The sequence below is a fragment of the Centruroides sculpturatus genome, unplaced genomic scaffold (assembly GCF_000671375.1).
Source record: "Centruroides sculpturatus isolate CEXI.00-Female unplaced genomic scaffold, Cexi_2.0 scaffold925, whole genome shotgun sequence".
Classification (NCBI taxonomy): Eukaryota; Metazoa; Arthropoda; class Arachnida; order Scorpiones; family Buthidae; genus Centruroides; species Centruroides sculpturatus.
Window position 1 is genome coordinate 293,499 of NW_019385069.1, and position 12,866 is coordinate 306,364.

At 32.2% G+C, this 12,866-nt stretch overlaps 1 protein-coding gene across 1 annotated transcript in view; it reads right to left on the minus strand.

The window, feature by feature from the left end:
- The window catches only part of LOC111634189 (RNA binding protein fox-1 homolog 2-like), a 300,266-nt gene extending 287,776 nt beyond the window's left edge, over window positions 1-12,490 (minus strand). The window contains exon 1 of the mRNA XM_023378906.1: window positions 11,655-12,490. The gene's annotated coding sequence lies outside the window, so the exon portion shown is untranslated. The remainder of the gene's footprint in view (window positions 1-11,654) is intronic.
- Between the last annotated feature and the right edge of the window lie 376 nt (window positions 12,491-12,866).

Sequence of the window (12,866 nt, forward strand, 5' to 3'; positions counted from 1 at the left end):
AAAGTTTAAAAAATTACATTTGTTGTTGTAATATTCTTTATTATTATTCCGCATACGAATATGTATAATAATAAACGTAGCAATATAAAATTAAGCCATTCCATTTGATTAAATTAATCTCTAGAAAATCCTTTAACCAAATTGCGTTACGAAATAATCAAAATACATAAATCGTTTGTTATCGATCCGGTTGTTATAAGAGACGTAATAATAATCCACGTAATAAATAATTTATTATTTATTTTATTATCGAGTTATAACGAAGATAAACTCGTTAATTATGTTATTTATTGCAACTTTTATTATCAATTAATTATAACGTATGCGCCTTCGTCTGCCTGAGTGAACTCACTCCCGATGTTCCGCTCCTTAAAATATCACAGAATTAAGAAATTTCCTTCGTGATCTGTGTTAAAAAATAACTAAAATAGTTAAAGTAGGTGTTATATTTACTTTATTTTTATGTACATACGTGTTAAAACAGTAAATAAATCCGCATGTTCGTGTCCCATTCGGGGTTGACCCTTTAAAACTGAGAATAACTCCGCAACACGTGTAAGTAACAATACGAAAATAGGCTCAAATGTTCACAATTTCATGCAGAATTGATTGCAAGCCGTGAAGAAGAACAAGGTCATCTCTCGTGCCGGTACGGAAGAGATCCATTGATTGTGACAACTCGACGGGTTTGTGGTCATGTCCACGATTTAAATTCGCCAGATTGATTTCTGCGGAGTCATTTTAAATGTAAGGTTTACGCAAATAAACCCAGGGCCGTCGGGCAAATAAAAGAAGATATCCAGCGTGAATTGCTCACACCACATTGGCAAACTGAGGAGGACATTCGCGAACACTGAGTCGTGTTGCCTCGTGTATGGACATTGGGAGAGGACACTTTCCACACCTTTTATAATGTGGATTCGTTTGACATTAAATAAGCTGTGTTCGGCCTTTTACGGATTGTTTTTAAGTTTATTCATTCCGGAGTTATTGGCAATTTAAAAAGGAAAACCCCGTAGAAAACAAAAGGAGTGTATAAATAATACCACTTACTTCCAAAAGAAAAACAAAAAGTTACTCTTATTAAATTTAATAAGAAACTTTAAAATTAGTTACAAATTTAGTAATTTATATTAAAAATAAATAATACTTATGAATAAATAAATAAATAAATAAACAACACGCGACACCGCTTTAGTGTCATTCACGGTAATCATTTATTTAGTATTAAGTCGAGATAATCTGGAGGAGACGGTAAATAATTGGATTAATTTTATTAAACATTAAAAAAAATGTTCAAGAGAAAAATAAAAGGGATGTTAATTCGAACATTCCCTTACATAAACGAGGAAATTTTATTGTTAAGAGCCAATTATTTTAATTTATCATCATCCAACAAACGTTTTCGCATCTCCGAATGATGCCGACTTACGATAAATGTAAAGAACTAAGCCCTAGTTATGACTCAAAATTAAATAAAAATGTTATTTTTAACAGGTTTTTTACATCTCCGAAGACTTTTATATACTTACATCTACTTAATAAAAACAAAATTAAAGCGATTACAAGCAAAGAGAAAGAAAAAAAGACAAAACATCCCTCTGTAAAGTTTACGTTAATTGTAGCCTAAATAATTCAAAATACGTTTCTCTGTAAAAATTAATTAACAATTACTTTTATTATCGATTTAATAATTAAAATGTTAATAAAAATGTACGTTTTATAATTAATAAAAATCACTCTGCAATTTTATCTGTCTTTTTATTGTTATTTAAATTTACACTACACGTTCCAAGTATTCTTTATAGGAACAGAATATGTGTGTGTGTATATAGATATATACAAAACTTAATAAACCTGTTGAATTTATATTATAAATATTTTATTTCAGAATTTATAAAATACAAATATATATATATTTATATTAAGAATGTGTATACATCAACACGATTCATTTCCCTGAAGTATAAAGAGCAAACATGGAAAATTTAAATAAACTTTTTCCTGTCGACGTTTGTCGATTTCGTTACTTTAAATACGTGAAAATTTATAAATATTTCATATAGAAAATACAGAATATGTAATTTCTACTTTACATAATTTAATATATCAAATACTATACAACTTTTTAATTGAATGTAACTTTTTACATGAACTTGCTTAAAAGGACGATTCAAATATTTTCTTTTGGAAATTAAATTTATACGTTTTGACATTTTTTTTATAAATAAAAAGCAACTTGTATTTTATTTATTTACTTTTTTAGGTTAAATAAACGTATTGAAAATATTCAGAGAACGGATTCGGATTTGATTTTCAAACGGAATTTTCTCCAAAGAGAGTGTCAGATTTTTATCGAAAACTTTCGGATAATCTATAAACGGCTTTCTTACCGGATTTATTGACGATTCCTCCATTATTCCCTACTTTCATCCACTACAATACCCCACATATTTACGTTTACTTACGAATAAAATCGGGATAAAGTAAAGCTTTTCGAAATTAAACATTCGCCAATTTCTGGAATGTTTGTTTATTAAATAAACGACTTAAAAAATAATATGTATCTTCGTTTATACTTAAGAAATAAACGGAAACATCCCGACAAATGAGCGCCGACGACCAATTAAATCAATTGTTTCTTGTCGCTGGTGCGTATCGGCCATCTTAATTAAGGTTTTATATCGTCAAACTTCATACATTACACCTTCTTTTATTACTTTTATACGAGAAATAAAATAAATAACGTCTATTTGAATCAAATCTATGTTGCTATTTTAACTCGTAAATGATTTTCGTCTCGGAGTAAACATATACGAAACTTAAATACTACTTTGGCAGTATGTATAATCGTTGAACATAGGTTAAAATATTATATAATTAACAAAGTTACATTCAATTTATATCGAACGTTTCGTCAAAACGTAAATATGGCAATCTATATTCTAAATTCTATGCTATACAATGCAATTTTAAAGTATTAATTCGTTCCGATGTACTCGAACTTGAAAAATAAGGTAAACAATTAAAAAAGGAGCCAATAAAAGATTGGGTTAAGAATCAAGTTTTTTGGGGGCCAATTCATTATAATGGCTTTTCGCTATAATATTCATGCGAAACTATAAACCATTGTATAATTAATTTTTAAACAGAATTACGTATTGAATATTGTATAAGAAAGTAACGTCAAAATAAAAAGATAATTTTGCTCGTTTTTTCTTATTTTTTGCAGTCGTGCGATAGCGCAATCACAATAAAATCTGACGTAGAGCCTATCAGAAAGGAAGGAGACCCAAGCCACCTTATTATTATCATTATTATTATTTAATAAGGCACAGCCACAAAGCCGCTAGAAAAGCCATTCCCCGACGACAAACGACTCCCGCAATAAACAGACAAAAACAAAAACTGACCCGTTAGAATTTTGGTGTCCCCAGTTTATTAAAATTACATTATTTACGTAATAAAATTTGATAAAAATAAAGCTTCTTCCCCCTTCAATTCGCAACGAATAACTTTAATACTTTCCGCGTGTGAAGCCAGCGCCGAATGGCTCCGAAGACCCCCGCGTTAAGATCCGAATTTTGTTTGTTACGTATTGTTTACGAAAAACAGTTTAATATTAAAATTTTAATGTCGGTCATAAAAATTCTCGAGTTTTACAAATGTTATTGAAATTTCATTAGTAAGAAAAATGGTGTATTTTATTCATTATACTTTTATAAGGGACTATTTTCTAGCAAAACCTTTTAAATTATACTTTATTTATAGCCCATAAAAATAATAGAACGTTTCGTAAACTTCGGAAAGCGAATTTGAAGAAACGACCGGCTTAGATATCACCTACTTTCCAATGGTTTTTTTCCCTTCTTTTTTCTTATAAACTTCTAAAAAGATACCATTTCATTTCTTATAAGTCTTGATATATCGATGCTTTTTTATTTGTTTTACTTATTCAACCCCGAGCTTAAAGCCTCGTAAACAAAAATAAACTTTGAAAAATATATAGAAATTAAATTTTGAAGTTATTTTCGTGTTTGAATACACACAAAATGCTTTCAAATGTTCTGCAAGAACAAGCGAGAGAAATCACACAATATAGCGAAGGGCATTATTAAGTCGAATAACTTCACTAAATTAATTACATAAAGGGGGATGTATTAATTTTTCATTTATTCAGAAGATAATAAGATTTGTTCGTACTTTTCGACCTCGTAATTGCGGATCGCTCCTAACCATTTGAATTCGTTAGTTTTAAAATTATTTTCAAAATTGATATTTGCTCTTAGCTTAGTTTTAAGATTTATTACTGATATATTTTACGATTACGTTCATTCGTCCTTTCGAAAGAAAGAAATAAGACAAAAGAAGAATCCTAAATTCAATAATATTTATTAGATTTCTCGTTCAATTATAAAGAAATTTTCCATTATAAATTCAATAAAGTTCCTTTACAAATTCTACAGAATATTTCTTTACACCGATGAAATTATTCTTTTTACAGGATTTTTATTTTCGGTATAGTAATTAGAGGGGGGTAATTAATCTCAACTTTGACCTGTACAAATATATAATTTTCTAATTAAGATCAATAATTCTTTAAATAGCAAAAACAACGATTCATTTATGCAAGTTGTGTAAAGAAATAAGGGTAGAAATCAACCACTAAATCAAGCTTAAAAGGGGTGACTTTGACGAGTTTCTCGAGAAACTCAAAGTTATTCCTAGGTTTTAATTTATATTAGTCTCAAAAAAAGATTAAGGTATTCATATTTTACGGTGTTAAAACACTGTAAAAGACTAACTCGTAAGTAAAATACGAAACAAATTTATTCGGTATTTTATGGCTTTGCTCGTAGAAATTTACGACAATAAATCAGTCGATATTTACGAAAAATAAGTAGAACGAAGTTATTTAATAACTAAAGGAGTAGGTTCCGATCCTTGGCCGGAGCGACGCTTCTACCTCTAGATCGGGTGATTTATAGATCAGGATTTACGTACGTAAATCCTCCCTATAAATAGTTCATTTATTAAACTTTTTTCGTATTTCCAAAAGCAAAATGGAATATATTTCGCTACATAAAGTAGACGGTAGAATAAGTTATCGTCTTTTGGTGTTACATAAATTTTTCGAGTGGATCAAATATGGCGATTAGGATGGGAAACTTTACCTAGAAACTGTAGATTCTAACACGCAAAACGGGAGGAATCCTTCAAACAGATGCTTTGGACAAGTCGAGTCAATGGGTGACAAGCGACACCGACTGTCACTTCCGCGTGTCACTCTAAATTCAAATATTTTTAGTTGGCAACGTATTGATTTCGGTCGAGTGGTTGATCGCGTATATCCGATCCCGTAATCCTCCCCTTTGTAATCTATAGAAAGATGTCAAATGGAAATTCCTTTCTTTTGCATGTTAAGTGGCACAATTCCCGTGGAATAACGTAAATTCGGAGAAGATAAATTAAGCGTTCGCTTACGTTAACTCTATATAACTTCATTAACAGATAATTAGGTTTTTAAATTGAGGAAATTTAATCAACTTCGTTAAATAAATCATTCTGAAAAATATTAAAAATGTATAAGATTTTTAACTCGACTGACGTGACTCTCTCCTCTAAGAAATCGGTTTGCTGCTTCATTTGCATACATCCATTTTTCATGATTTGTGCCAATTTTATGCATCGACAAATTTAAATATGTTACATTTAATAATATACATAAACTTTTCTTTACTTCCTCGTTATAAGGTTCCTTTAGAATTTAAAATTAATTAATTCATTCGAATTTTTATACATTTTTTCTTCGCGTAATTTTAAATTAATTTATTACGAGAAAACCGATTTAGGAATTTTAATCGCTTAAATATTTTCGTGGAATTTGAGATAAAATAAAACAATTATTATTATGGCGTATGTTAATACAGGTGCTATGCCCGACTGAGGTAGGTTGGTTGATGAAATAAGGTAACGTAACATTTGGGCTATCTGGCGAGAAGGAAACTGGCTCCTATTTAAGTGTTTCAAACAAAGTAAACCCGTTGGTGATTCAAAGATTTTAGCCACTGGATCTGCTAGATTGTATAGCGTCGTAAATACTACAGGATATAATACACGGAAACCGAACTGCGCACGTACCTGGAAATCGCTACGTCATCTATCGATTGAAGCGCCGCGAAACTAGGTCATAAAAGTAATATTACGTTAGATTTTGAGTAAATTAATTTACCTTCAAATGCAGTAATTGCATTAAACTTTTTATTGTTCTTAAAACTTTAAATGCGCGAAGCTTGATTTACCAAAACACAATAACAAACGAGTTGTTTATGGATTATCCCGGTTTCATCGAGTTCGGATAATCGAGTTTCCATTGTATTGTCTTGTGGCAAAACCTTAATATTTTTAGATTTTTTTGTAGAATAAATTGTACGGTATAATCTCTGGCAGAACAAAGGACTAAAAGTACAGTGCAATAACTCGGGGGTGCGGAATATTTTCGGGACACAAAATTTCTCCGAAAATTATTGCGCACAAAACAATTTACGAACCAAGTAATAATTATTACTACGTAATTTAAAAAATTTAAATGAAATCATACAAATGATTAAATAAGCCTACCGTATAATTTGCCACGCGACATTAGACTAATTAACGCAAACATTTTTAAATTAAAAGGACGTTTTAATCACGCGTTATCGTCATAAAATAGCTCGTAGCCGTAACACTTTGATTAATAGACGAGTGGACACTGGTAGCGGGTTTTCGCCCGGCCACGTGGAATTTCCCGGATTTTCTTCACGTTAGTAACACCTAAATACGGTCCAAATTCCAAAATTGAAGTCGTCGCCAAACGAAACCGTGTCCATTTACGTAGTTAGCTTGGAATCCGAGGTGTACGATGCGAGTGTGAGTGTTGTATAGTACCTTTTAAAATATGCTTTCTATGTTTATATTAATATTTATAGCCTGGCCTTGTTTGGCAATCGTAAATCCTTCCGTTCTGTCGATCGACGTGATTCTGGACTAGATCGTTACAATGATTATCGCGCAGTTTCTTCTGAATCCAGAATTGCTTTTTGGTGTGTGTGTCTCTTGCAAACCGTGTTAGACCCGGATCAACGTTATATAGGTTTAATGATGTACTTTGTATAGTAGTGATGCATCTTCTTTCTATAGAAAACCTTTCGTACTATATTTGTGAAGAAGATTTACAAATATCTGTGAGATTTCGTCCTCCCTCTTTACGAGGAAGTGTCGGCCTTTCTACGAAGGACTTAACGTCGTAGAATGACTGAATCTACGAGTGACTGTTCTTTGCTTTTCGTATAGATTTTACGTCATCCTTTAATTTGTGCATCACAAACAAAATAAACAATTACAGAGAACAACACAGCAAATATAAATATAAATTATGGCGATTTGGCGATATAAATTAATTTATTAGAGGAGAAGGTGGTATTATGGAACACTGTTGGTATTATGGAACCACCCCATTTCGAACTAATAATAAAGGCGAACTGCAGCGGAATGTGGCTGAACTGAACTAGGCAAACATCCATAGCAAGGGGAAAACCCGTTTTACTTCAGTTAAACAGTTGTTTGCATTTAATCAGCAAATTTGTTTTTTTCAAAATTCGCAAGTTTTGAATGCTAAGTGAATTTAATTATTTTTAAAATATAAATCGTGAAGTTGTAGGTTCACTGGTGCATGTATTCCATTCCAGAGACTTAGGGGTACACATTAATCTGTGTGATGTTCACGTTTTTTAAAATTTGGTCTTGACAGACATAAGTTAATTCGAGATGGCGATGCGTGAAATACGGACCCCATTGGTGCTTTTACAGTAATATGGAACTCAACTCCTTCGAACTTTCTATTTGCAAGCAGACATTCCTCCAGAGCAATTTGTGAAAAAGACACTAGGTAGAAAGTCAATTCTTCCCGAGAATATCGAAAAAAAGCTGCTGAAATATATATTGTTGATGGAGGTCATATTTTTCTATTATAAAAGCATTTTTGCGATAAAATACATTGGGGTAAATAATTTTGTAATTATTTAACATTTTTTGTCCTTTCCTATTTGTTTTTAGCTACATTAAAGCATTTTTTTGAAAATATACAGTAAGGTTCCATATTACCACCCGATTTTCTCTAAGCCTACTTTCGGACTTTTTGTACAAAAGCCTTCAAAAACCATACTTATAATTACACTAGAGAAAAATCCAACTAGGAACATTTAGTTTACTAGTTACCAGTACTTTATGCACAAAAAATGTGGGTGTAGTTATGATACCTTGTTTACAATTCACTAAAATGTAATTGGGGTTCCATAATACCACCTTCTCCTCTATTTAGATAATTTTATATTTTATGTAGAAAATGACTCCTCAACGTGTTCTAAAATGAAACTGTTACGCCTCTACTAATTCTGCTTGGGTAAACAACTGGAAATAATTAACTGTTTATTGGCATTCCTTCTTTCTCTTTTTTTCTCATATCCTCCCCCGTAACTACACGAAAAGTGATTTATTCTATTTTGAAACTGTCGAGTGAAGTTGGAAGGAACGTACTGTACTTTTTACATTTTATTTCTAGAATTAAAAGAACAGTAGTTTAAAAAACCGGCTCAACAAAGAAAACAGCGAAAGAAATATTGGAGAAGAAGGAAAAGTTTTCAACGAAATACCGGACAGATCGATACGTTTTTGACAAAAATCAACGGGAAAACGATCCCCTTTATTTGCCGGAAAACGTCTAAAATCAAGGAATACAACACACAACGTCATTACGAAGCGAAACGTAGAAGCCGATATGATTTATTGAATGGAGAAGAAAGTACTCGGAATATTAAAAATCCCAACTGGTATTTGCGTGTCTTTCAAAACATTCAAAAGCAACGTGTTCGAAGGGAAACCTACGCTGGTGCTAGATGTAAAGTTGTTAAATTTATACAGTAGTTAAAAGCAAGATTTTGTAAAAACACACATGTAATAGTCGAGAAAGTCTGCCCCGATGAAACAAAGTTGTTTTCAAACAACTACCTTTCGACTTTCACAGTCACTAGACGAACTGGCAGAGGACTTAAAGCAGCAATTCTTTTCAGCAAATATTCATAAATTATTTAATATCATAATAACGTTAAGTAAATCTATTTAAAAATTATAACCATTAAAAGTAAAAACATCCCGATTTGCATAATCACACGCGTTATAACTCGTACTATCAGGAATATTAAATAATTAGTTAATAGTTATACGCCGTGTAAAATAGATCTCGACACACGAAGTGGCTTTAATATGGAAATTTAAGCGGTGATCTTTTTTGTGCCTGAAATTGACTCAAAACTTGGTCAACCTCTATTTATGATCGAATACAGAAAAATGCCAAAATTTTGATTGAGGCTACGACTTTGCCAAAATTTGCCTTCCAGGAGGTCTTCTCGAGCTGCTCCCATTCGAGTTACATCGTGTGGAGGAAACCCGGAAAATTCCACACAACCAGCCCGTTGGCCAAGTCACCCATTTGTAGGTAATGAAAGGTGTGGAAAGTTACTCAGCAGAGCTAATTAATTAAAATATTGCCAGAATTCCTTTTTTTACAATAAACCCGTGAACTGTGAACTATCGGATCAATAACCGGAATACACTACAATATTTTCAGGGGAAAATATATCTTCCGTAATTGCTTTAGCCACTGGAAATCATTGAATTACAAACAAATCGTGTCCCGAAAACTGCATTTAGTGACTCTCAATCTATTATGCTCTTACTATCCGAAAATTTAAGTTAAGAAAATTTTGCTGCCGGCATACAGACGGACGATCATGTTCATAAACAGCCGAGTATTGCAACGTACAAACATTAATATATTCTTTCTTCGGAAATTCAAACTCAAAAGTCGTATTAAATGCCTTTCTAATTCTTTATTATTTAACACATTAAGTGAGGAAATATTATTATTATTATTAGTTTCTAATTTTCTGCTTCTGTTTATATATTGTTCTTATAGATTAATTCGTATATTTAAAAAATATTGTCGTCAATTTTGTAATAAGATAATTAAATTTCTGCCACATAAATAATTACAGGATGTAAATAATGATATGAGAAAGAATCAGATTACAGTCTGTTTAATTAAATTACTCTTGATTTTAAATTAATGACGTATTGTGTTATTTTCTACATAATTATAAACTGTATAGAGCCTCTGGCAGAGGTCGAGAGATCTAATAACGAGTAAAATCGCCATTAAGTTCGACTCTACTCGAAATACGACACTTTATCTCTCACTCCCTCGACCTTTAACCTCCAAAATTTAATAACATCAATCCTCTTAATACAAAAACTTCCCTGCAAAAACACAGGGGTTATTAAGCTTCAAAGCCCCCATACACACTTAACTTCATACATACAGAAAAAAAAAAACCCTGAAGTTTTTTGCATTTCTCAACGTTTTACGGTCCAGTGAGTCCAAAAATATAAAAATCTTGGGGAGGTTCATTTTTTGAACGATTGCCATACTTTCCTTCTGTTATAAATATGTATATAACATCCAGGAGAGTAACAAGCGTAACTTTAGCGTAAACCTTCTACACTGTATTTAAAATTTAAAAGGTATACAAGCATAGAGGCCCTCTACACTGTACGTACAGTGTAGAGGGCCTATGCGCCTCTATGCCCTTCTACATTCACTGTAGTTCGAGTCAATACTTGTAAAATATTTCTTCTATTGTACTTTTAGCAATTAAGAAAAAAATTCTTTATTTTTCAAATTTTAATATACTAGAAACCTGAAAAAAGTAAGTGAACTCGGGCCTCTTAATGCCTCTCCTGTAGTAAACATTATATAATTTTTTAGTTATTTTACGTATCGAATTGCCCACTTACAAGCGACTCGGAGATTTATCAAAACAAGAATCGTGATTTTAAGTGTTTTGACAAAGGTTTTATTAGCAAACATTCTGCAAAGTACCCGTGACGTCGAGAAATGTGACGAGTCGTTCGACGTCATCTATACTCGTCACACACTAATTATTATATTACGTATGTCATAAATATTTACGACATTTATAATTATTTAAGTACTCTCTTACGTCAACAATTTCTTATTTATTAATCGAAATTTATGACTTTTGTCGTTGTTTAAAAGAATTATGATACAAGGAGTTGCTACGACACTAAATATATAAAATAATATTTATAATATATTTTCGCTACGAAGTACAGCAAACAGCATTAAATTGCACACGATGATAATTACAATTTATGTGTCATTAATCTCCATAATATTAAAAAAAATACGTCATAATTATTCTAAGTTTTCTAATTAAAAAAAATTTGAAAAATACACGAAGGAATTTTTATGCATATTTTTCTGTTTAATTAAAGATTTAAAAATATATAAACAGTGTGTCCGATAATACTACGTTACGTATTGATCGGGTAAACTGCCATCTGTTATTAAGCATCGGTATCAAAATTTGATAAATAAATATATTATTCTATGTATCGGTTAAATTTTACCTACGTGCACCGTCATGGCGGCACTTCCGGTCGCGACTGTTCGTGCTCCCGATCGACATATCCGAATGGCGTCCTCTTAAATTAACCCATAAGTACCAAAAAGAACAAAAACTTTCTATTTTACTCACGGTTAATATACTCTCATTCAAATTTGTTTCCGCTTCTTGGAACCAAATCTCGATCCGCCGACATCTGTAGTAACGTCCTTCATCGTTGATTCTTTCCCTTTACTTTTACCACACGTTTCTTCTTTCTTTCTCTTTGCGTTTTCCTCAATTATCCTAATCATTTACATAGCATAGGAAACACGATTTGTCCACTCTGCAAATTCCACTGACGACTCACACGGTACCTTTCAATTTCCTCCCTTTTGCTTACAATAGTTTAACGTTTCGTCTATCTCAACAACCTTTCCTGGACAACCAGTTTTCAATTTTTGTTAAATTGTGCAATGCAATCATCGTTCTGCAACCGATTCCTACAGCCAAACACGTGTCTTTCAACGAGACTCAATGCAAATGAGATGCCACACAAATGAAAAACCCCAAGAATTTTTGCCTAATTTTTCTATAATAAAGGTTTCTTCAAAAGCCGAGCTGCTTGCCTTACATTCGTGACATCGAAAAAATTGGAATTAGTCACCAACAGCGCCACCTAGATCGAAAATCAAAAGACGCTTGTTGTAAGCGCGGCCATGACGGTGCACGTAGGTAAAATTTAACCCGTGTATTAAAAGTAATCAATTCAAATATGTATAACAAATAATTACATTTTAACATAGGTTTTAGTGATTAGTAATTAACCATTCCCGAGAAAACTATGGTTATTATGAAATACAGTGCGATTCGTATAGACTCGAACCGGAATCATTTATTATGAATCGTAACAACGTGTCGGTTCCGCATCGAGTTGTCTAACAAATTCTGTGAAAATCTGCAAACACTCAGCGGTGTTCAATGTTACTCAAAAGAAAAAAATTTAGCAATAAGTTGCTTAACTTTTCCGGTAACATTTAGAACTGCGTATGGCACCATCCGCTACGATTTTTTTAAATTAAAAATCGTAACGGGTTTATTAAAAATTCCCTCGTTACGTATACATAACAGCCGCGAAAGTAAAAGGCGGAAAAAAGAGTGAGACGGTGTGCCATCGCCTTCACATTATTAGGGAAGGACAAGAAGCAGTATGTATTAAATCTTGCGTAATCTCGTAAGCAATGGGCCTCCATTCCGGGGAATGGGAATATTCGTGTAAAGAAACTGTAGTGAAGCATAATATATACGCTTCTCGGCAGTTTTACACTTTACAGAAAACCTCTACCTGTATTCTGTAAGGTATGA